General features: G+C 45.6%; 1 long non-coding RNA gene across 1 annotated transcript; it reads left to right on the top strand.

The window, feature by feature from the left end:
* Window positions 1-7,741: 7,741 nt before the first annotated feature.
* On the top strand, window positions 7,742-17,441 carry LOC119965226. Its single transcript, XR_005460462.1, has 3 exons — window positions 7,742-8,017; window positions 10,786-11,163; window positions 16,806-17,441. It is a non-coding gene; the product is annotated as an uncharacterized LOC119965226 (long non-coding RNA).
* The last annotated feature ends 7,850 nt before the right edge of the window (window positions 17,442-25,291 follow it).

Below are 25,291 nucleotides of genomic sequence, written 5' to 3'. Positions count from 1 at the left end.
CCTCCAGGGGTTACCCAAAGTGGCAATAGATCCGGATGATGTACTCATTTCGGCGGCACTGAGAAGGGACTTGGAAAATAAGGAAGAAGTTCTCAGGCAGTTCCCCCAAGTGGGGGCCTGCGTTAAGAGAGACAAGTGCGTGTTTCAGGCGTAGGTGGTCACATACGTGGGTTACCATGTAGACAAGGATGGCTTACACCGAGTAGAAGAAAAGGTTCAACCCATAACGGGAGCTCCAACACCAGAAAATATGGCCAAACTGAGATCATTTGTGAGGCTCGCAAACTATTATGGGAAATTTATCCCAAACCGAGCCACACTGTTGGCATCTCTTCATGCGCTACTGAAGAAGAACCACAAATGGGCACCCGGTGTGCCTCAAGAGGACGTGTTTCCAAGGGTGAAGAGGCAGCTACTATTTTCCAAGCTGTTGACACATAACAACCCTTCATGACCCCTTGTCCTCTTATGCAGCACCTCCCAGAAGGCACTGGAACAGTATTGTCCCGTCGGTGGGATGACGACATGGAATGCCCGATAATACATGCGTCTAGATCCTTGCACATGCTGAGCGTCGATAAGCCCAGATAGAGAAAGAAGGTCTGGCTGTGATATTTGCAGTGAAAAAATTCCAACAGTACGTCTACGGCCGCCACTTCTTTATCATCACTGACAATAAGCCCCAGCTGGGTGTCTTCCAGGAGGACAAGGGGATTCCCCCCATAGCCTCAGCCTGAATCCAGCACTGAATCGTGTTCTTAATGGCTTATGAGCACATGTTTCAGCATTCCCAGGGTGTACAGAGAGCAAACACTGACGCTCTCAGTCAACTCCCACTGCCTGTGAAGACCCCCCTTTCCACCAGTAATGGACAAAGTCGTGGCAACGCTGAACTTCATGGACACTCTGTCCGTGACGGTTGGGTAAATCGTACGTGAACGCAGGAAGAGTCCTCGTTGGCGAAACTATGCCACATCATGCTGCATTCCGAGTTACAGGGAAGAGCACCAAGAGCACCAGAGCCCTACATCATGGAGCAGTAGGAGCTCAATGTGGAGGATGATGTCCTTCAATGAGTAGCTCGCATGATTGTTCCACGGCTGGGTCAAGAGACGATCCTGAAAGACCTGCACAGTGGATACCCTGGAACTTCAAAGATGAAGATGCTACTGAGGAACAATGTGTGATGGTCTGGAATTGACAGTGACATGCAGACAGTAGTAACGGTGCCTGGCATGCCAGTATCATCAAAAGATACCTCTGTCAGCCTTGCTCCATCCAGAGAATGGCTAGAGCATCCCTGGGTGCATTTTCACACTGGGCCATTCATAGGGTCTATGTTTCTGATCCTTGTAGATGCTCACTCCAAGTTGTTGGATGTTCACCATCACCTCAAGAAATACCGTGGAGAAATTACCGGTGGGGTACTGGTGGTATTGGCCACAGACAACTGGACCCTGTCCACTTGTGAGGAGTTCCAATCATTTATTTGTGCCAAAAGGGTAAGGCACATCAGACTGCTCTATATCACCCATCCTTTAATGTTTTGGCGGAGTGGGCAATTTAAACATTCAAACAAGACGTGAGGAAATAGAATATGGGCTCCCTTGATACATAAGAACATAAGAACTAGAAGCAGGAGGAGGTCATCTGGTCCCTCGAGCCTGCTCCGCCATTCAATGAGATCATGGCTGATCTTTTGTGGACTCAGCTCCACTTTCCGGCCCGAAAACCATAACCCTTTATTCTTCAAAAAACTATCTATCTTTACCTTCAAAACATTTAATGAAGGAGCCTCAACTGCTTCACTGGGCAAGGAATTCCATAGATTCACAACCCTTTGGGTGAAGAAGTTCCTCCTAAACTCAGTCCTAAATCTACTTCCCCTTATTTTGAGGCTATGCCCCCTAGTTCTGCTTTCACGTGACAGTGGAAACAACCTGCCCGCATCTATCCTCTCTATTGCCTTCATAATTTTATATGTTTCTATAAGATCTCCCCGCGTCCTTCTAAATTCCAAAGAATACAGTCCCAGTCTACTCAACCTCTCCTTGTAATCCAACTTTCTCAACTCTGGGATCAACCGAGTGAATCTCCTCTGCACATCCTCCAGTGCCAATACGTCCTTTCTCAAGTAACAAGACCAAAACTGAACACAAACTCCAGATGTGGCCTCACTAACACCTTATACAATTGCAACATAACCTCCCTAGTCTTAAACTCCATCCCTCTAGCAATGAAGGACAAAGCTCCATTTGCCTTCTTAATCACCTGTTGCACCTGTAAACCAACTTTTTGCGACGCATGCACTAGCACACCCAGATCTCTCTGCACAGCAGCATGTTTTAATATTTTATCATTTAAATAATAATTCCTTTTGCTTTTATTCCGACCAAAATGGATAACCTCACATTTGTCAACATTGTATTCCATCTGCCAGACCCTAGCCCATTCACTTAACCTATCCAAATCCCTCTGCAGACTTCCGGTATCCTCTGCACTTTTCGCTTTACCACTCATCTTAGTGTCATCTGCAAACTTGGACACATTGCCCTTGGTCCCCAACTCCAAATCACCTATGTAAATTGTGAACAATTGTGGGCCTAACTCTGATCCCTGAGGGACACCACTAGCTACTGATTGTCAACCAGAGAAACACCCATTAATCCCCACTCTTTGCTTTCTATTAATTAACCAATCCGCTATCCATGCTCCTGCGTTACCCTTAATGCCATGCATCTTTATCTTATGCAACAACCTTTTGTGTGGCACCTTGTCAAAGGCTTTCTGGAAATCCAGATATACCACATCCACTGGCTCCGCGTTATCTACCGCTCTGGTAATGTCCTCAAAAAATTCCACTAAATTAGTTAGGCATGACCTGCCCTTTATGAACCCATGCTGCGACTGCCCAATGGGATAATTTTCATCCAGATGCCTCGCTATTTCATCCTTGATGATAGATTCCAGCATCTTCCCTACGACCGAAGTTAAGCTCACTGGCCTATAGTTACCCACTTTCTGCCTACCTCCTTTTTTAAACAGTGGTGTCATGTTTGCTAATTTCCAATCTGCCAGGACCACCCCAGAGTCTAGTGAATTTTGGCAAATTATCACTAGTGCATTTAGAATTTCCCAAGCCATCTCTTTTAGCACTCTGTGATGCATTCCATCAGGGCTAGGAGACTTGTCTACCTTTAGCCCCATTAGCTTGCCCATCACTACCTCCTTAGTGATAACAATCATCTCAAGGTCCTCACCTATCATAGCCTAATTCACTCAGTCACTCCATGTTATTTGTGTCTTCCACTGTGAAGACCGACCCAAAAAACCTGTTCAGTTCCTCAGCCATTTCCTCATCTCCCATTATTAAATCTCCCCTCTCATCCTCTAAAGGACCAATATTTACCTTAGCCACTCCGATTTGTTTATAGAAACTTTTATGATCTGTTTTTATATTCTGAGCAAGTTTACTCTCATAATCTAGCTTACTCTTTAAAGCTTTTTGAGTAGCTTTCTGTTGCCCCCTAAAGATTTCCCAGTCCTCTAGTCTCCCACTAATCTTTGCCACTTTGTGTGCTTTTTCCTTCAATTTGATACTCTCCCTTATTTCCTTTGATATCCATGGTCGATTTTCCCTCTTTATACCGTCCTTCCTTTTTGTTGATATAAACCTTTGCTGAGCACTGTGAAAAATCGCTTAGAAGGTTCTCCACTGTTCCTCAACTGTTTCACCATAAAGTCTTTGCTCCCAGTCTACCTTAGCTAGCTCTTCTCTCATCCCATTATAATCTCCTTTGTTAATGCATAAAACACTAGTGTTTGATTTTATCTTATCACCCTCCATCTGTATTTTAAATTCCACCATATTGTGATCGCTCCTTCCGAGCGGATCCCTAGCTATGAGATCATTAATCAATCCTGTCTCATTACACAGGACCAGATCTAGGACCACTTGTTTCATCGTAGGTTTCATTTCATACTGTTCTGGGAAACTATCGTGGATACATTCTATAAATCAATCCCCCATGATAACTGCTGTACCATTTCTACATGCATCAGTTATTTCTTTGTTTATTGCCTGCCCCACCATGATGTTACTATTTGGTGGCCTATGGACTACACCTCTCAGTGACCTGGACTCGGACATGGACATGGAAGAATTAGCACTTACGGATGACGCCGCAACTGGAGCAGAGCCCTGGCATTGACCATTCAGCGTTCGTATTTGGACTTTCAGAAGATTTTTGATAAGGTGCCTCAGCAGAGGTTAATGGGCAAAATTAAAGCACATTGGACAGAGGGTAACTTAAAACCAAAAAGGAGCAATCACATGATCGGAAATGATCTATAGGCCCCCTGACAGTCTGAGAGAAATAAAAGAGCAGATATGTAGGCACCTTTCAGGGAAATGTAAAAGTAATAGGTAAGGTAAAGTGGCCAAAGTTCCAGATGAGCATATTTACTTCCTCCTTTGAGGGGGAGAACTGATTGGTGGTGGTTTAACCGAAGGATCACCACACCTCAGAGAAGGGGTAAGGTTGAGAAGGCCTTACATCAATAATCATCAATAATCTCAGCCAGTACGGGAATTGAACCCACATTGCTGGCCTTGTTCTGCAGCTGTCTCGCCCACTGAACTAACCTGTGGGGTGGGGAAACTATTGGATTGGAATCAACTCTGAGAGACAGGATTAATCTGCATTTGGAGAGGCAGGGATTAATCAAGAACAGTCATTGTTAAGGGGTAGTCATGACTTGAATGAATTTTTTGAAGAGGTGACCAGGTGTGTAGATGAGGGAAATGGATTTGCAGTTGACTTGGATTGCAGCAAGGCTTTGATAAAGTCCCACATGGGAGACTAATAGCGAAGGTAAGAGCTCATGGGATCCAAGGAAATTGGATCCTGTATTGGCTGAGTGGCAGGAAGCAGAGGGTGATGGTCGAGGGTGTTTTTCTGACTGGAAGCCTTTGTCCAGTGGGGTCCCGCAGGGATCAGTGTTGGGCCCTTGCTGTGTGTGGTTTACATAAATGATTTAGACATGAGTGTAAGAGGGTTGATCAGTAAGTTTGTGGATGATGCGAAAATTGATGGGATGGTAAACAGTGAGGAGGATAGCCTTAGATTACAGGAGCTGGTCAAATGGGCTGTGGAATTCACATTATAGTTGGGATGTGATAGCACTGGAAAGGATGCAGAGGAGGTTTACCATGACTAGGCTGAAGACTTTTAGCTTTGTAGAGATATTGGATAGATTGTGGTTGTTTGCCTTGGAGCAGAGGAGATTAAGGGGGGGGGGGGTAGATTGAGATTAATAAAATTATGAGGGGCGTAGATATGGTAGATAGGAAGAAACTTATTTCCTTGGTGGAAGGATCAATGACTAGGGTCACAGATTAAAGGTAAGGAGGAGGTTTAGAGGGGTTGTGAGGAAAAACGTTTTTACCCAGAGGGTGATAAGAGTGTGGAACTCGCTGCCTGAAAGAAGTATTTAGCGATCTGAAGGCATACAGGTCCATTGTACCCTGAAGGTGGCAACGCAGGTCGATAGAGTGGTCAAGAAGGCATACAGCATGCTGCCTTCATCGGACGGGGTATTGAGTACAAGAGTTGGCAGGTCATGTTACAGTTGTATAGGACTTTGGTTAGGCCACATTTGGAATACTGCGTGCAGTTCTGGTCGCCACATTACCAGAAGGATGTGGATGCTTTAGACAGGGTGCAGAGGAGGTTCACCAGGATGTTGCCTGGTATGGAGGGTGCTAGCTATGAAGAAAGGTTGAGTAGATTAGGATTGTTTTCGTTGGAAAGACGGAGGTTGAGGGGAGACCTAATTGAGGTCTACACAATTATGAGAGGTATGGACAGGGTGGATAGCAACAAGCTTTTTCCACGAGCGGGGGTGTCAATTACAAGGTGAGAGGGGGAAAGTTTAAGGGAGATGTGCGTGAAAAGGTTTTTACGCAGAGGATGGTGGGTGCCTGGAACGCTTTGCCAGCGGAGGTGGTAGAAACGGGCACGATAGCATAATTTAAGATGCATCTAGACATATATGAACGGGCGGGGAACAGAGGGAAGTAGATCCTTGGAAAATAGGCAACAGGTTTAGATAAAGGATCTGGATCGGCGCAGGCTGGGAGGGCCAGTTCCTGTGCTGTAATTTTCTTTGTTCTTTGTACAAGGCTATGTGCGAAGTGCTGCGAAGAGGGATTAGAATAGTTAAGTGGTTGTTTTTGACTGGCGGGGACAGGACTGGCCGAAGGGGCCTTACTGTGCTGTGGAACTGTGACAGTTTCAGGATACAAGGTAGACTGAGATGAGTAAAACCTTGGTGAAGCTTTCTTACTCAAAGGGTAGTGAACCTGAGAAATTTTCTATCACAGAAACCTGTGGAGGCCAAGTCACTGAATGTAGTCAAGAAGGAGTGAGATAATTTTTTTTCATTTTAATGGCATCAAAGGATGTGGGGAAAAAGTGGAAATATGGCATTGAGATCGAGGATCAGCTATGAGCATATTGAATGGCGGAGCAGGCTCGATGGTCTGAATAGTCTATTCCTGCTCCTAGTTTCTATGTTTTCTATACCTGGAAGGAACTGGAAGTGAAGAAATTCCGAGTTGTGGTGACTTTGACCACCACTGGTTTTGCAAGCCCACCTGTTCCACCTTGCAGGAAACGTTCTTCCAGGAGGCTGCAGATGGCATGAAACGATGTGTAGGTCTGAGTCTCCTGAGGCACTTTTGCTCAGTCACGTCCTAGAAGCTAATGACCTCTATCTGGATATACTGAGTTAGGAGATAGCCCTCCTGCAAGGTGAAGTTCTGTGTTCATCCCTTCTATCCTGTAGAGTGATAGGTATCTGAGCAGATGGCTGATACTGTTCCTGTTGGTGCTGCCCCAAGTGCTGCAGTTGTTGCAGGTGCTGCTCCTCACCTTCCTGCTGCTCCTCACCTTCCTGCTGCTCCTCACTTTCCTGATCAGAAGTCCAAGATCAAGCTGCATAAGCTGGTGAGCAGCCTGATAAAGGCAGTACTTCCAAGGTAGCAGAAATGACCTCCAAAACCTTGGAAATCGCCTCTAAAGCTGATCCTCAAAACAAGACCCATGAGTAAAAATCCTTTCACTTCGGCAAAGAAACAGCTGGCATGTCCTAATATTTGAAGGCTTTCCAATTGCTTAGCCCTGTCAACCCCTCATCTTGTTCCACTGTTGGGTCCCAGGTAGCTTGGAAAACACGTGTGCTGGCAGTTAAAGTCAGAATTCATTTTTTAAAACACTCAGTTGCCTTTTAGCATATCTTAACAGCAGACCACCTTTCCCACGGGGGTTTCTCACATGAATGCGCTGGAGTTAAATATGAAATCAGCATATTCCTGCAGGCTTCCTAACATGACGCAAATTCGTTTACACTTCATTTTGTGGGCAGCCCTCCAATCAAATGTAAATGACGCCCAGGAGTTAATATAACCCAGTCCTCAAATTGATGACATTGGGTGTATTTGGCACTCTGCCACACTGCCTGATCCTTATCAAAAGTTAAATTACACCCCCCCCCACCCCCCGCACCCTCTGTCTGTAGTGCATAGATACAATTTTAAACAATGCAGTTTGAAATGCAAGAATTAAATGTTATTCTATTTCCAACTGATTATATTTTGTCAATTTGATTAATTTTGTATTGAAACTAAAATCTATTTATTTTCCTCTTTAGAGATTTCCAAACAGAATTTTAAAAGCTAAGTTAGAATATTCCTCCAGTAGGTTTATTACACATTTTAATTCAAACTTGTTTCCATTTTTTATTGGGATCTGCTAGCCTGTCACTCTCCATGACTTACAACTGGGCTGCAAAATACAAATTGGCAGCAAACAGTGACGCAGAGGGAGCCTGATGCTGTGAAACATACACCAGGAATTGTGTGGCAGCTGATGACAGGAGTCAGAATTGCTGAAGAGACAGCTGGGGGAAAGGCTGAAAGACATCTGGAGGCAGGATTGACGCAAAGACCAACAAGGTAGATGAAATCGCTCAACCTATTATAGCACATACTGAAAGCACGAAGAGTTCGCTTACGTGCACTCTAAAAAATGAGGAATTCTTCTCCTAGGTTCTAATGCCGTCCCTGTATCAGATTTGCAAATTTCTTAATCAGAATATAACTAATGATTTTGAACTGGACATGCAATGGAAAATGATGACTCTTTTTCGCCTCCCTGCTGTTCTCCTCATGTTCTTTAATAGATGTTGGCTCAGGGGTTCATGGGTGTAGGATGGAGTCTAATATTGCAAGCAAATGGTTATATTACATCTGTGCTTCCAGGTGGTAAGTGCTGGCAGGTTATCAGAGATGAGTCTAACATTGTTTCCTGCTAGCACCATATACACATACACGTATCAACATATACACTTTCTAGCAGAAGCTGCTGGAAAGCTATTATGAATAGGAACTTTGGCAGATATCCCTCTTCCCTAACCCAGGGTAAAGGCTAGCTGTGATGCCATGATTACCATATCTAGTGGGATCAGCTAAGACAGTATACACCAATCATGCCTGAGATCATCTGGTTAACATATGGTTCAGCTACATGTTTCCTACAGCAATCCAATATATGGTGTGATCGGTATATCTTATTTAGGTTTTCAAATTAATGTTCTTACCAGGTAACAGTTGCTTTAAAAACATGAAGATGCTGCAGAAAACATTGGGGGGGGGGGGGGGGGGGGGGGTTGCAGACTGCTTTAAGGGCATTCTGTTTGCAGAAATTGTGCTGAAAGCATGCTTCCAGATGCACTGGCACCATTGGCACGACAGAGACCAATTTCATGGACTATCTCTTTTAATTATGCACTGATTGACTTATAGATCCATATTTCTCAAGCATGAACATAACGTTTGAAGTTACAAAACCACATTTAGCATGACATCTGTTCCAAACTGCACTGTTTCAAACTGTGGCCGTAATTTAACCACCGCGTTGCACCCGGCGGGGATCTGGATGCGCCGGTTAAATAGTGGGAAAGGCCAAAATCGATATTCGTGTCGGGTGCAAATCAGTTTGCGATCTGACCAACCCGCTCCCAACGGTGGGATAATGCCCGAATAGCCAAACTTATCATTAACCCGCATTTGCATTAATTTCTATCTTATTAGCAAGATATAAGTCAAATGTAATGGCCTCCCGGGACTTGGTTGGGGGGCTGAAGTGTTCCAGGTTGGGGGTCACCCCGGGCTGGATGGAGGGGGGGGGGGGGGGGGGGGGGGGGATGAGATGTGACGGGCTTTTCATCTGTTGGCCTTAAAGCCATCTTTAAATATTGTGGAGACCCATAACAGGGGCAACTACAGCTGCTGCCTTTCTGTCCTACCAAACACTTCCAGGACAGAGCCTCTAGCTACACAGCTCAAGGCTATTGCTAATAAGGAATTGGCTTTATTAGTTTGAGAGCATTTCACAGCATACCTGGAACCTCGAACGCCGGGCTCAGAGGCACATATGAGTCCAGAACTCAGGTTTGAAGCAAGAAGATACTGTGAGGCCTGGTGCGTGGCATTGATCCAAATGAGCAACCTGATGAAGATGTTGAAGAAATGCTTTTGCAGATTGCTGATGCTTTTGTTGCTGGTGCAGTGAGCGCTGCATGTAACTGGCACATCACCACGGGTCAAACACGCTGGACATCAAGGATGTTCAACTGCACCTTAAGCGTCAGTGGAATATGTGGATGCCAGGATTTGTTTCTGATGAGACTTGTCGTGTGGGAGGGCCTGCACGGCTGCAGTTCCTGGATGGAGAATAGCACTGACACTTGAAACAGCCGAGAAGTGCCGCATTGATGAACTGTTAATTTCTACGACAAAGTTCTGGACATGATAAAACATTTGCAGGCTTATCCTCAGTTTCTGTTGAGGAACCTGTGAAAATGAGCTGACATAGCTTTGTATTGGCACCAATTTTGAATGGTCACGTTTCCTTGTTGGTTAATGGTTAGTGTGATTTGTGGAATGTTACGTCGTTGATGTTGTTCCTGATGACCGTAGTTGCCAATTAAATATTACTCAAGTGGCTTCTCGTGGGTACACTTGCCATGTCTCAGACAATGATCATTGCTTCGCATTTCAATCAAACTTTAAGCCTGAACAGTTTATCTGACCTAGAAGCTTTAGCATCATACAGGCAGCAGCCAACTTTCAAACACTCAAGAGCTGGGCTTCAGCACTGGGAATATCCTCATGACCAAAAGGTGAATGTGTGGATCAGGGGAGAGCACCTGAGCATGGTCTCCCTAATGTTCCCGCATGGGTCAGGGGTCACTGAGCTCCTGATGTAGCTGGGGTTGAGTGTGCAGAGTGAGTTACTCCAGCACAACTGGCTTGCCGGATGGCACTCAGAGAGACCGTGGGACACGTAAGGATGGGGGAGACACAGTGGCACACCAGTTAGCACTGCTGCCTCACAACACCAGGGACCCAGGATCAATTCTGACCTGGGTGGTTTGCACATTCTCTCTGTGTCTGTGTGGGTTTCCTCCAGTTTCCTCCCACAGTCCAAAGATGTGCAGGTTAGGTGGTTTGGTCAAGCTAAATTTCCCTTAGGGTGGGATTGCAGGAAGAGGGTGAGGGATTGGGCCTGGTAGTGTGGTCTTTTGAAGGCTCAGTGAAGATCTGATGGGCCAAATGGCCTCCTTCTGTACTGTAGGAATTCTGTGACTTGAGGGATTTGAGCGACCTGGGGTGAAAGACCTAACTGACTGTCGGTCTCTCTCCTCTCCAATTCCTTACAGGTAAAAAAATGATTGGTGGTGTCGATCCCGCGGAGGAGGCTGGTGGGAGTCCAGAGGCCAGAGAATGCAGCAGCGTTGATGGAGGCTGGAGGTGGCTCCCCACATGCAGGGTCCAATGCACAGCCTAAAGACCTGGCCACCCATCAAGCCTACGATGAACCCAGAAGGGGACACCAGCGATGGCCCAAGGTGTACAGGCGCCATTGGTCTTTCAAGGAGATGATGAACAGCATGTGCTGCAGGAGACTCTGTCTCAACGAAGAGACAGTGTGGCCTCTCAATAACACCAACTGACCTGTTCCACCCTCTCAGGGTCTGTGTAACATCACTGCAGGGTGATGGGCCTGTGTCGGCCCTGTGAGCGGGTCAATATACAAGGTAGGAGAGTGATGATAACTCGCTGCGAGGAAAGCTCTGATGCTCCTCAGTCTATACCAAAGTATGACTCCTGTCTTTCTGCCAATACCAAGCTCACACCCATCCTCTGAACGGGGTCTGCATTGGGGTGTTTGATATCTTGACATTGAACCACTGTGCCCACTGCCCTGTGAGTGTTGGGGGAACAGTGAGCAACACGGGGTAGGGAGGGTGGGCAGGCCTGCTGTGAAGATTAATGCGTCAGATGCTTCACATGTATCAGGTGTAACATGTTTTAATTGTGAATTTAATTTCCATTTCCCTAGCTACACATGGTGACCCTGCCCCCGCTCCCCCTCCCCCCACTACTGCAGTTCCCCCCAGTGCCCATTCAGTGCTCCTCAATCTTCTTGATCTTAAATGGTCTAGTGTGACATCTAGGTATGTCCCCAGGATACACATTAGAGGAGGATGCAGCCTGTCGCTTTTCCAACACTGTTTCCTTTGACACCCTTGGCGGATGTCCTCTGGGGGACCTGGAGCCCGCTCGACTTACCAGTTTCAGTGACTTCGCCATGCCACCTTTTTCTGCCCACTGCCCTCGAGATGCGCCAGTGTTGGGTTGAGGGGTGGGATGGAATTCAGAAGAAGTGGAGACCTCTGTCATCTTCTTAGTGGTATGCCCCTGGTTGGCCTCCAGCGCTTTCTGAAGGTGCCTGTAGGGCCCTGGAGGTTTCCATGGGATAGAGGGGCAGCTGGAGTGAGCTCCAGAGGCCTCTCTATCATCTGGTTGTCTGTTCCTGGCACCTCCTGTTGTCTGCATCATTGTGTTGACTCCTCAGGGCCATGCTTTGCAGTACCCTGACAATGTCCATCTGTGTATGGGACATGTCCTTTAGTGACTGGGAGATAATGTTGAGGCCCTCAGCCATGGTCGTCACAAACTGAGCCATGCCTTGGGCACCACCACTCATGACCGTGCTGCCGTCATGTTGCCACTCTCCACTGCGGTCACCACCAGTGTTGACCATGCATTGTCTGCTGTGCTGTAGCCTTTGGGACTCCTCCAATCGGCTTTGCACTCACTGGAATATCGCTGACAACCCCTCCTGAATCTCATGGCCGTGTCCTATCATCTGCATCAGCTCTGGGATAACCTTGTCCAGAGACTCGGCATCTGGCAGGGACTCAGCAGAGTCCTGGAATCCAGCAGACCTCCGACTCATTTGGATGTTCCTGCCTCCACTGATGTGCATCAGCAAGTGTGCAGTGCTCAGCAGATTGTGCCCCAGAAGCCTTTCCACTAATGTCACCCACCAACGTGCCTGGCCCTGCGCTGGTGGAATGTGGGGGTGAAAGTTGTGATACCTTGATAGTGGGACCTCCTCAGAGCTCTGTTCCGAGGAGTTCTCTTGGGTAGTGGAGGGGCGGGGGAACAACTCTGCCCCATCAGATGGAGATCCTGTGAGAGAATAGACATATGGTCAGTGAGAGGGAAGGATAATTTTGTCTGACGTGAACAACTCACTTGAGACAGGTCATATGGTTGAGGGAAGTAGATCCTCACCTCTGCAGTGCAGGTCAACCTTGCTATCGGTGACTGCTCCCTCTCCTTAGACAATCCCGCAATTTCCAGGGTCCATTCTTCATAGGGGGTGAGGATTCGGATCTTTGGCACTCTGCACTCTGTCTTGGCCCTTTCCTGTTTCTAATCTTCTCCTGCGGGGAAAAAGAGAGTGCTTTGTCAGTCACACGCTTGATGGATCAAGGTGGTCTCAGCTGGGATCTTGAGTTCATGTCACATTACATGTAACCCCCACTGTACTGCCCAGGTTTGCAGAATCCTACTAACTGTCCTGGCTTCAGACAATTCACACGTCGATTACCTGTGATTATCCCTCACTCCACTTGCACTGTTTGTACCTGTAAAGACTTGTTTACCTGTAAAGACCCACATTCCAACCATTCTTCACATTCCAATCTGTAACTTTCTTGCAATCACCTCTGCCTATATATGCTGTGTTTGTGAACCTGCCTCCACTTCACCGAATGAAGGAGTAGTGCTCCGACAGCTTGTGATCTCAAATAAACCTGTTAGACTTTAATCTGGTGGAGTGAGACTTCTTACTACAGAATATAAGAGCAGGGAGGTTATGCTGGAACTGTATAAAGCACTGCTTAGGCCACAGCTGGAGTGTTCAGGCACTGTAACGCACAATATGTTATGTGTGATGTGCAAGAGTGAAGAGAAATCATGGAAATTTACAGCAAGGAAGGAGACTATTCAGTCCATCATGTCCCGGCTGCCCAACAAGCAGCCATCCACCACACTTTCCACCTCTTGGTCCACAGTCTTGTAGGTTACAAGGCTTCTGGTGCATTTCCAAGTTTTTTTTACATGTTATGAGGGTCACTACCTTTACTCTACTCTTCTCTTTCATGCAATAAGTTCCAGATCTCAACCGCCCTGAAGAAAAGAAGTTCTCTTGAATCCCCTCTAAACCTCTTACTTCTTTCGCTAAATCTACGTAACCCTATTTACTGTATCTACATGTCTCATGATTTTATAGAATCATATAACAGTTTAAACGCAGAAAGTGGCCATTCACCCCATCATGTCTGTGCTGACCTTCTGACGTAGCAATGCTCCTGCTGCCATGCCTCTGCCTTTATCCTGTAGCCTTGCAATTCTTTCTTTTTCAGATAATGATGCAATTTCCTTTTGAAAACCTCAATTAACCCTGCCTCCACCACACTCGGACAATGTATTCCAGATCCTAACTACTTGCTATTGAAAATGTTTTCCTCATAGTGCCATTGCTTCTTTTGCCAATTAAATTTGTGCTCTCTGATTCTCTATCTTTTTTGTACACTTCAAGATCTCTCCTCATCGCCTATGTTCCAAAGTTGAACAACCTTTGCCTACCCACTCCTCATAACTAAAATTCTTCTGTCCAGGCAATGTCCTTGCAGTTGTGCGGTGGAGTGGTGGTCATGGGAGAGGGGTGTTGGCAGCAAGGTGGCTCTTGGTGCCACAGACTTCATTGAGTTGGAAGTTGGAATGTGGCAGGGCTCCCACCTGCCACCCGTCTGTCTGATTAAATGTCGCCTGCCACCAAACTCATCACAGGTCGGGCAAAAGATTGTGCCCTTCAGTGAAGAACTAGCAGAAACAATTGGAAACTTAAACGCCCCCCCCACTCCCGCCATACTTTGTCATTATTGTTTCTCAAGTATCGTTTAGATTCTTCTATTGCTCTCATATTGCTTCTGAGTAACGTTTATTCAGGAGAAGTCCTTCCTGTGAAGACCTCCTGTGGATATGGCCTCCTGTTGGCCTCCTCCTCCTCCCTCTTTTGGGAGCTTCTCTTGTTCCTTATGCCCTCTAGCCACGAAGACAGTTGCACACAACCACTCTCATCTACAGCTAGCCTATTTGTGATCCAAGAACAAAAACATTGCAAGACCAGGTGCAGACCAAGGGAACTTTCCAGAGTGACCACTGAAAGGAAATCAAGCAGCAGCAGGACAGGATAAACCAGCAATTTACCAGTATGCTTCCTCTAAATGAGACTGTTGAGGTTGTCCTACTGCCAGTTAGATTCATATTGTGCTGTGCGATTTCAGAGCATGGTGAGTAAAGCACTGAGGTGATCAACAACCTACAATAAGTCCTGCAAGAAGAACTGAATTTCAATTTATTTACATCATCATACACTTTCAATACTATCAGATTATGCTCTACCACCAGTATACCCCCCCCCCCCCCCCCCCCCCCCCCCCCACAACACCATCAATAACAATATGGCAGGCAGTGCACTTCTACCTGGAAATGGGAACATGCTTCTTGTCTATCATACTGAGGCCTTTTGGTGCCCAACGAATGGGTGTTGCATGGACTAATGAATTAGCCTGTCACACAGGATCCAATGATAACTCAAGATTGGGAGGGGGAGCATGGGAATGGTGTGTAGAGGAGGGTGGATGAGATGTTACATGGTGGGCGGGATGAAGAATTGGGTGTTGCAGGTGGGTGGTGAGGGGTGTCATCACGATGAGGGGTATAGGGGAAATGATGGGAGGGAAGTTGGATGGGGTGGTTTGCAGAGGTCCCATCAGGGCATTTAAAAGGTTAGTATTGTGGATCAGGAGAAGTAGTCCTTCTCCTCCCGGCCCAAACGCTATTTATCTCATGCTCACCTCGTTTCATCAGTCGAGAATCATAGCCTGCAGGTGTTAACAATAAGTGTCAGCTGAAGTGGAGGATGCATCCTGCTTGACAAATTTCAGTGACTGACCTGACTCCTAAGAGTGGGTTGACCATCCTGTCCCTGACCACCTCCGTTAAAACTAGAATTTGGTGAATTGGAGGTGGGTTCGGGTCTGGTTTGCCTTTTAAAAATATTTAATGTCACACCTGTTCCACCGCTACGCCACCTTTCCCATCCCCCCACCCCTACCTATCCCCGAGGTTTCATTACCCCAGAGTGTTTTTGTCGTGTAAACTCAGGTGAATATTCTTTCTTTCTAATGAATGTGCAGTTCCCAGTTGAAGGTGGGATTCATGTGAAACTGAGAAGTACAATAGATAAAGAAAAACAAGTATTGAAGAAAATACTCCATTTTTGCCTCACTTCAAGAAATAATAGGTTTTTTTAAAGTAAAAAACCATTAAAATGATGTCTCAAACATATGTGTTCTATAAATTGAATGCTGCAAATGTTAAAGGAGGACAGTTTGGAGGCGAAGGAATAGTTTGTTTAATAAGGACACGGGGAGTCCACACCGAGTAAAATTAAGAACAGAATTTTACTTACAAACGATATATACATACGTCCGGTCGGCCCTACTGGGTTCCTACTGGGTTGGTACCTTACTGGCCGACCTTATAGACACTGGGTAATTGAGACACCCTGCCCCTCGTGGGTAAGCTCCCACTCCGCAAGATGCATGGGGTAGACAAGCATTCCCACAACGTAGGTTCCGTACGGGATATTGCAGTTTGGTAAATGGAAACAAATCCTTAGGTCTTTCATTTTAATGACAATGAGTTACAATAAATCAGTCATAGAGATAAAGCACTGGGGCACAAGATTGTAGAAGCTATTTTGCAGATTGACGAGTCTCTTCCCTTAAAATATTATTTTGTTTCCTGATTGGTTTATATTTTAGAACTTCTGGAATAGACACCTTTTATGTACTTCAGATATTCCCCTGGATCAAATAGTAGCATGAGTCTTTTGGCACCATTTAAGATTTATATTGACTAGCTTATTACTTTATTGATTGTTACTTTAATGTTCATTCAATACACTGCGGCATGTCTGAGTTACTATCCAATGCCAAATACCTGTCAATTTATAAAGGTTTTGGTATGGTTATACTCCTTATTTTTCAATAAAATGCCACAGAGGATTCAACATTTTAAGGTAAAAGGAAATGTGATCTTTGGCTGCAAAACTACAGAAGTTCCAGGCATCAAACCGTAGTCAGTAATGAATCTAATGCTGAAATATTACTGTTCCTGATAATTTAAAAACTGCACAAATGTCACCCATTGATTTACAGGCACTAACTCCAGCAGAAATAGATTGTTTTTGCCGGCATGCTGTTTTTTGTTTAAGCGTCAGACTATACTCAAAACAATATTTTCTTTTCTACAGGGAGCCATCTAGTCTCTTCACAAAGTGACGATGAATTAAGCTGCAGGTATCAACCTACGCTCTCTAATTTCATGTCAAAGTACATTGAAAGGAAATGAACCCAGCCTTTCGTTGCTGCCTCATTCAATCCACTCAATGCAGCTGAAAACCCACTGACGGAGCAGACAGTGAATGAATTCTCAGAGCAGGAAACACCATTCAATTAAGGATGGTGGGCAGACTAGTGAAATGAGAAGCCCAATCAGAGGACCCTCGATGAACTGCAACCAGGGGAGGCGGGTGCTGCTGCGCTTTCCAAATTTTGTTATTATAACATGTGTGTTATTAAGTGTATTATTATAATTATATAATCCTTGGGCTTATTTACTGCACAAGACACAAGGCACCGATCGCTCATAAGGAATATGTTAAGCACATGTGGGTTAGTTTATTAAGGCTAGGCACAGGAGAACAGTTTTACACAGGTATAACGTTTGAATACATCAGAGCTGTGTGTAGATCACATGACACATTTCCCTTCTACTAATAACCATTCTGATAACCCTTAAAGACATATGGCAACAACCCCTTTCTTTTTAAAGGCAATTTCCCCCTCCATAGAAATATGATTATTTACAATACATGTTCAGTTGCAATTCTAGAAGGGTACAGAACTGATGAATCCAGATGCCCCCCCCCCCCCCCCCCCCCCCCCCCACCAAGCCCGGCACCCCGGACCGATCACTTGTGCGTACAAAATGTCAGCTTAGCAGTGCCAACCTGGCACCGCCCACACTATCTGGCAGTGCCACCTGGGCACCTTGGCAGTGCCGGGATGGCACCCATGTGGTACTGCTAAGGTACCCTTGTGACACCAGCAGTGTCAGGGTACCACCCTTCCCAAAGGGCATGTAGCTAGGGGCCTCCGATCCCCCGGGAGACCCCCACGAGTGCCGTTCTGTCAGGTCCCCATTTGTGGGGACCAGTGCTGAATGATGCTCACCCGAGGTCTCTGAGATGAAGGGGTTTAATCCCAAAGCCTCAGGTACCTCGGGAATCTGGACATTAGAGTGAAGCTAACTGCCTCGCTTTTATATGCAGATTTGGCAACAAGCCCACTGTGGGCTGGTTTTACATCACTTCATCTCACAAGATCACATTGAATCTCGGGAGGCGTGGGGAGCCGTATAGATCCCAGGAGTGGGGTCTGCTGGCTTTCATCGGCCGTGCTGTGCCGTGCCGAGTTGTTTTACCGGGGCACCGTGGCCAATGGATTGGGTCCTAAGTGTCTCTAAAGTGCAAGAGGCAATTTGCTGGTATGTCCAGATATTGTAATGGTAACCTTGCCTGGAGGTTTCTTTAATTGCTGATCTGTGGGATTATCATCCTTGGATGTTGTTTCTGGTTTCATTTACGATGTTGTCCCAGATGCAATATGACTGTACGCTGGTTGAGGAACTGGAATTGATCTGCCTTCGATTACACCTCAATGTTGTTATTTTCTTTACCCATCCTCCTTTTTCGCATCCCCTACCTTGCCTTCTCTCTGCCTCAGCCTCCTCTCCTCTCTAATGTCTTGCATTTCCCCTCTCTCCTCTCCCCTTACCCTTCTCCCACTTCACTTCTCACCTACCCCTCAGTCCAATTATTCCTGTATCCTATAACTCTTCTTTACCTAAAAACTGTTCTTGGCTTTGATTCTTAATGTGCAATGCTATTGGAGATTAATTAGTATTAAACTAATTAAAAGTAAAAAAAAGAGCTTGAAATTGGTTGTGCAACAAAATAAGGCAGGTCCAAACTATTTTCAGGTACAGTCTTCATAAATGTTATTGACAGTCTTGGTTACCAAGCAGGGTGGAGAACTGGTTGGTGAGTGTAAGAGACTGCTGGAGAGAAAATCAGATCCAAGGGTCCGTGGTGTGCAGTTTGAATGGGCTGGCAGTATGACTGCTGTTCCTCAAGACACAAAAACCTCCTTTTAGAAAAATAAAATGTTGCCTTTTCCTAGCAGCCCCAGTGAGGGAATGCTGGTTAGGTTGCTAATGTAGAGAAATATCAGAACTAGCATGTTCCGGTCCATTTGTCTATGAAAACTGTGATCAGGATCCCAAATCCTGATTTGCGTATTTAAACTGTCTCCTGTCTGTTTTGAGTCAGAGTTCTGGTCAACCATTCCCCATCAGATTTTCTTGGGTACCTGCTGTTCAGTCAAGGTGACTGAACAGGTAGACGAGGGTAGAGCAGTTGATGTGGTGTATATGGATTTCAGTAAAGCGTTTGATAAGGTTCCCCACGGTCGGCTATTGCAGAAAATACGGAGGCTGGGGATTGAGGGTGATTTAGAGATGTGGATCAGAAATTGGCTGGTTGAAAGAAGACAGAGAGTGGTAGTTGATGGGAAATGCTCAGAATGGAGTTCAGTTACGAGTGGCGTACCACAAGGATCTGTTCTGGGGCCGTTGCTGTTTGTCATTTTTATAAATGACTTAGAGGAGAGCGCAGAAGGATGGGTGAGTAAATTTGCAGACAACACTAAAGTCGGTGGAGTTGTAGACAGTGCGGAAGGATGTTGCAGGTTACAGAGGGACATAGATTTTTTTTTTTATAAATTTAGATTACCCAATTATTTTTTCCAATTAAGGGGCAATTTAGCGTGGCCAATCCACCTACTCTGCACATTTTTGGGTTGTGGGGGCGAAACCCACGCAGACACGGGGAGAATGTGCAAACTCCACACGGACAGTGACCCAGAGCCGGGATCGAACCTGGGACCTCAGCGCCGTGAGGCGGTTGTGCTAACCACTAGAGGGACATAGATAAGCTGCAGAGCTGGGCTGAGAGGTGGCAAATGGAATTTAATGTGGAGAAGTGTGAGGTGATTCACTTTGGAAAGAATAACAGGAATGCGGAATATTTGGCTAATGGTAAAATTCTTGGTAATGTGGATGAGCAGAGGGATCTCGGTGTCCATGTACATAGATCCCTGAAAGTTGCCACCCAGGTTGATAGGGTTGTGAAGAAGGCCTTTATTGGTAGAGGGATTGAGTTCCGGAGCCATGAGGTCATGTTGCAGTTGTACAAAACTCTAGTACGGCCGCATTTGGAGTATTGCGTACAGTTCTGGTCGCCTCATTATAGGAAGGACGTGGAAGCTTTGGAACGGGTGCAGAGGAGATTTACCAGGATGTTGCCTGGTATGGAGGGAAAACCTTATGAGGAAAGGCTGATGGACTTGAGGTTGTTTTCGTTAGAGAGAAGAAGGTTAAGAGGTGACTTAATAGAGGCATACAAAATGATCAGAGGGTTAGATAGGGTGGACAGCGAGAGCCTTCTCCCGCGGATGGAGGTGGCTAGCACGAGGGGACATAGCCTTAAATTGAGGGGTAATAGATATAGGACAGAGGTCAGAGGTGGGTTTTTTACGCAAAGAGTGGTGAGGCCGTGGAATGCCCTACCTGCAACAGTAGTGAACTCGCCAACATTGAGGGCATTTAAAAGTTTATTGGATAAGCATATGGATGATAAGGGCATAGTGTAGGTTAGATGGCCTTTAGTTTTTTTCCATGTCGGTGCAACATCGTGGGCCGAAGGGCCTGTACTGCGCTGTATCGTTCTATGTTCTATGTTCTATGAAGCAGATGGTAGGCAGTTGAAAATCAAGGACGTTCTCCTTCACTTACTGACAAAAAATTGCATTAAATTACCAGTTTAAAAATTGTGCTGTTATTGCGTATTTTGTGAGTGTGTCATAAATAAGTGTTTTAAAATGGTCATTAACCTTTTTAGCAAACAAAGAAGGAAATTATAGTCATTTTTACAGACAGAATATGCATCAGAACTTTTAATAATTAGAATTTCTAAAAAATCTTTAAAAATCGGTTAATGCCTGCAAATGTTACTTTTCACAAATTTTGAGCTTGAGATGTGCTCATTTTTGCAGATACTAATTTTCAAATAGGATAGTGCATGGTCACAGCACAGTACTGATGAATCTTGATTTATTCACCCATCCCCACCCCCACTTTCTTTGCAGTATCTAATACATTCTTAAATATCCCTAAAGTTCTGAGGCACCTCTGTTGCCCGCTGAAAAACTCAAGTTTCTCCTGGCTTCCCTTATTACTCAGCAGAGAATAGCCTTGTGGCACTTCTCTGGTGCCTGACTGTCTCCTATGTTTCTCAGCAACCAGAACGGAATACAATACTCAAGTGATGTCTGACTGGAGCACGGTAGTTTGCTCACTACTTCCTCTGATCTATAGTCTACTCTTTTGGCTATGTAGTTTAACACTCTATTGACTTTGCTAATTACTCTACAACAGTTGGACATGTTGAGCATTGAGTCTGCTGAGGTTCTTTGTGTCCTACAACTTCTTCGCTATTTCAGCTTGATTCACGGAGTGTATGTGTTTCTCATTTTCCTTTCTGATGATGCATTTTGCTCAACCTATTCTGTAATTTCTGAGCTGTTGGTTTGATTCCACTAGACTTGCTAGTTTTGTATTGTGATTTGGCAAATTAGCATAAAATCTTTTGATTCTGGTACACTGGTGTAAGTTTCAAACAGCAAAGGTCTCAACGTTGTCCCATGGGCGCCAGATTTAAGCCTTCCCCGCTCCAGAAAGTTCCTCTTATTTTCTACTGTAGCTGATTTATCGTCCATTCCCAAGAGTGATCAGGTTCCCTACAGTTTTGAATTTAACTAGCCAACTTGGGTGTCAGCTACTGTCACAAAGCAAGTGGAGTAATGGGTATGAAAAATGAAGTTTTGTTTTGTTCCAGATGCAAAGGGAACAAGTTTTGTTCCAGATGCAAAGGGAAAAATCACTTTGTTCAGAATTGTTACTCTAAGCTCAGCCCCAGAACAGTCAGCACAGTGGAAGATACAGTCTCCAGTGATGAAACATCATTGTTTTTTGGAGGAATAACAGAGAGGAATAATGTTTTGGACAAATAAATAAATTATCCAGCACTTAATAAAATGCAAACTGATACTCCATTTGAAATAAATGCTGTTGATGAAGACAAATGACTGCTACCACTTGAAGTGAATGGTAATTTCCAATTGAAGTTAGACACTGGTGCCAAAGCCAATTTAATCAGTATGACTGATTTAAAAAAATCAAATACTTCAGCCGATTAGAAGAAATCACAAAATACCTCTGAGGCATTATAATGGTTCAAGCATTAAATATTATGGTGATTGTGATCTGCGTGTGGTGGTGAAGAATTCAGTTTATTCCATCCCATTTTGTATTGTATCTGAGTGCTTGGATTTATTCTTAGATGATCAGTCCTGTGAAGAATTAGGTCTAGTGCAGTTGGTTTACAGCATTCACACAGGAGTAATCGAATGATTTCGAGAAAATTGTCGAATATTTCAGTAATGTTTTCATAGGTTTTGGTGCACTATCATTCGCCTACAAGATACAACTCGAAGAGGGTGTAAAACCTGTGATATATGCGCCAAGAAGAGTACCTGCACTGCTTTGGGATCACTTCAAAAAGGAGCTAGACAGAATGACAAAGTTAAAAGTAATCAGAAAGATACAAGAACCAACCGATTGGGTAAATTCCATGGTATGTAAAAAGAAAAAGAATGGTGATATTTGCATATGTATGGATCCCAAAGATTTTAATGAGAATATTAAAAGAGTACACTACCAAATACCAAAGTGTGGGGCAATCACATCTGAAATGGCTGGTGCACATTCCTTACAAAACTTGATGCATCTCAAGGTTTCTGGCAGCTAAAGCTAGAGGAAAAAACTACTACACTTTTAATACACCATTTGGATGGCATTGCTTTCTGAGAATGCCGTTTGGCATAATTTGGGCATCAGAAAGTTTTCACTGTGCCATGGAGCACATAATCAAAGGCATCGAAGGTGTACATATGTACATTGATTATATCATCATTTGGGGCTCAACCATAGAGCGCAATACAAGGTGGCTTAATGTTCTAATGAGCGTCAGGAGAAATGGGCTGAAATTTAACAAGCAAAAGTGCCAATGTGGAGTAACTGAGGTCACATTCTTAGGTGACAAGCTCTCATCGCATGGCATTGAACCTGACAAGGACAAAATCCAAGCAATTCTCAACATACCAAAACCACACAACAAGAAAGCCATCTTAAGACTGATGGGTATGATTAATTTTATAGGGAAATTCATTCCAAATCTGTCAGCAAAAACAACACATCTACATGATCTCCTGCATAAGCAATGGATTTCACTTGGACTGAGCAATGTGAGCAAGAGTGGAAGAAGCTCAAGACTTCACTAACCACCATGTCAGTTCTCACATTTTATGACCCATCTGAGCAGATTAAAGTGTGAACAGATGCGTCGAAAGATGGTCTAGGAGCAGTTCTATTCCAACCCAAGCATGACGATTGGAAATCAGTCGCGTATGCATAACGATCCATGGTGAAAACAGAGCAGAGGTGCACTCAAATCGTAAAAGAATGCCTGGGTTTATCTGCAGGCTTGGAGAAATTCCGCGGCTACGTCTATGGACTCCCAACTTTCACAGTTGAGACAGATCATCAACCTTTCGTTAACATCATCAAGAAGAATTTCAACCAAATGTCTCCACGCATTCAGAGGTTGATGATGATGTTACAACACTATGACTTCAATCTCGTCTACACGCCAGGCAAGTATTTGTTCTTAATAGATGCATTATCGAGAGCGCCAATACAAAATATTAGTCGTGAAATTACTGAATATGTAGATTTGCATGTCAATCTTATTTCTATACTACTACCAGTATCAGATAAGAAACTATGTGAGATCCAAGAAGAGACCCGGAAAGATCAAACTCTTCAAGAGGTGATGAGGAACATCAACTTACACTGGCCCAGAGGTCAATGTATGGAGTTCTGCAATATAAGATCTGGGGCGAAATTCTCAGACCCCCAGCAAGTTTGGAGAATCGCCCGGGGCCGCCGAAAGTCCCACCCCCGCCGTGGCAGAAATTCTCCGCCACCCGGGAATTGGCGGGGGCGGGAAACGCGCCTCACCGAGAGGCGAGCCCCCTGCGGCGATTCTCCGGCCCGCGATTGGCCGAAGTCCCGCCGCTGGGAGGCCTTTCCTGCCGGCGAGGTTTGAACCACCTCCGGTGGCGGCGGGATCGGCGGCGCGAGCGGGCCCCCGGGGTCCTGGGGGGGGGGGCGCGGGGTGATCAGACCCCGGGGGGTGCCACCATGGTGGCCAGGCCCGCGATTGAGGCCCACCGATCGGCGGGTGGGCCAGTGCTGTGGGGGCACTCTTTCCCTTCCGCTGCCACCACGGCCTCCACCATGGCGGACGTGGAAGAGAATCCCCCAGCGCGCATGCGCCGGTGGTGATGTCAGCGGCAGCTGCCGCTGACGTCACCACCGGCGCATGCGCGAACCAGCGAAGGCCTTTCGGCCAGCCCCGGCGCCGGGCGGCGGGTGTCAAAGGCCGCTGGTGCCGATTTTGGCGGCAGTCGGCGTGGTGCCAACCACTCCGGCGCAGGCCTAGCCCCTCACTGTGAGGGCTTGGCCCCCAAAGGTGCGGAGAATTCCGCACCTTTGGGGAGGACCGACGCCGGAGTGGTTGGCGCCACTCCCCTACGCCGGGACCCCCCCGCCCCGCCGGGTAGGGGAGAATCCCACCCCAGAACTCAGTATCATTAATGGAGTGGTACTTCATTTGAACACTATAGTTTTCCCTCAATCTCTTCGCAAGGATGTACTTAGGAGGATGCATGAAGGACATCTCGGGATTGAGAAGTGTACATGGAGAGCTCATGACTTTGTTTACTGGCCAAGTATAAACCAGGATATTGACAGGATGGTCAGTTGTTGTGACACATGCCAGACTCATCGCTGCAAGCAAACAAGAGAACCTATGCAAATATTTGATTTGCTCACAGTACCATGGCAGAAGGTAGCTATTGATCTCTTTCACGTAGGAGGGAAAGATTATTTAATTATCATAGACTATTATTCAAACTATATTATCCCAAAATGGTTCAACTGTCAAGCATAACGGCAAGCAGTGTAATACTGCATATCAAGTTAAATTCTGCTGGACACGGAATTCCACAAATCATCGTGAATGACAACAGTCCTTGTTTTAGCTGTAAAGTGTGGCAATCACGTCAGGTCAAGTCCGTTGAACCCACTGATGTGTTGGGTATGCTGGGTCTGCGAAGACTGCGTTTACCATAGCAGTGAGAGAGACAGGCTTCCAACACTTGAAGAAATGCAACTCTATTGAACTCTTAACTATTAAACATACTTTAACTGTGGGTTGACACTATGCTGAGTTGACTGGAGACCTGAGGCTAACCTGACCAGACTATCTTACTACCACATGGTGGATGTTCTATTTGTTGCTCACAGGCTCTGACTGTCTCAGAGGCTGCATCCCAAGAGAGCGGGAAAACTAGTGCCCTCTGGCTTTATAGTGGCCGTGTCCTGTCTGGTGATTGGCTGCTGTGTTCTGTGTGATCATTGGTCATCCTGTGCGTT

This window comes from Scyliorhinus canicula, chromosome 4 (genome assembly GCF_902713615.1).
Source record: "Scyliorhinus canicula chromosome 4, sScyCan1.1, whole genome shotgun sequence".
In the NCBI taxonomy this organism is placed as follows: domain Eukaryota; kingdom Metazoa; phylum Chordata; class Chondrichthyes; order Carcharhiniformes; family Scyliorhinidae; genus Scyliorhinus; species Scyliorhinus canicula.
The sequence above is the reverse complement of the archived record's forward strand: the minus strand, read 5'-3'. Positions and strand labels throughout refer to the sequence as shown.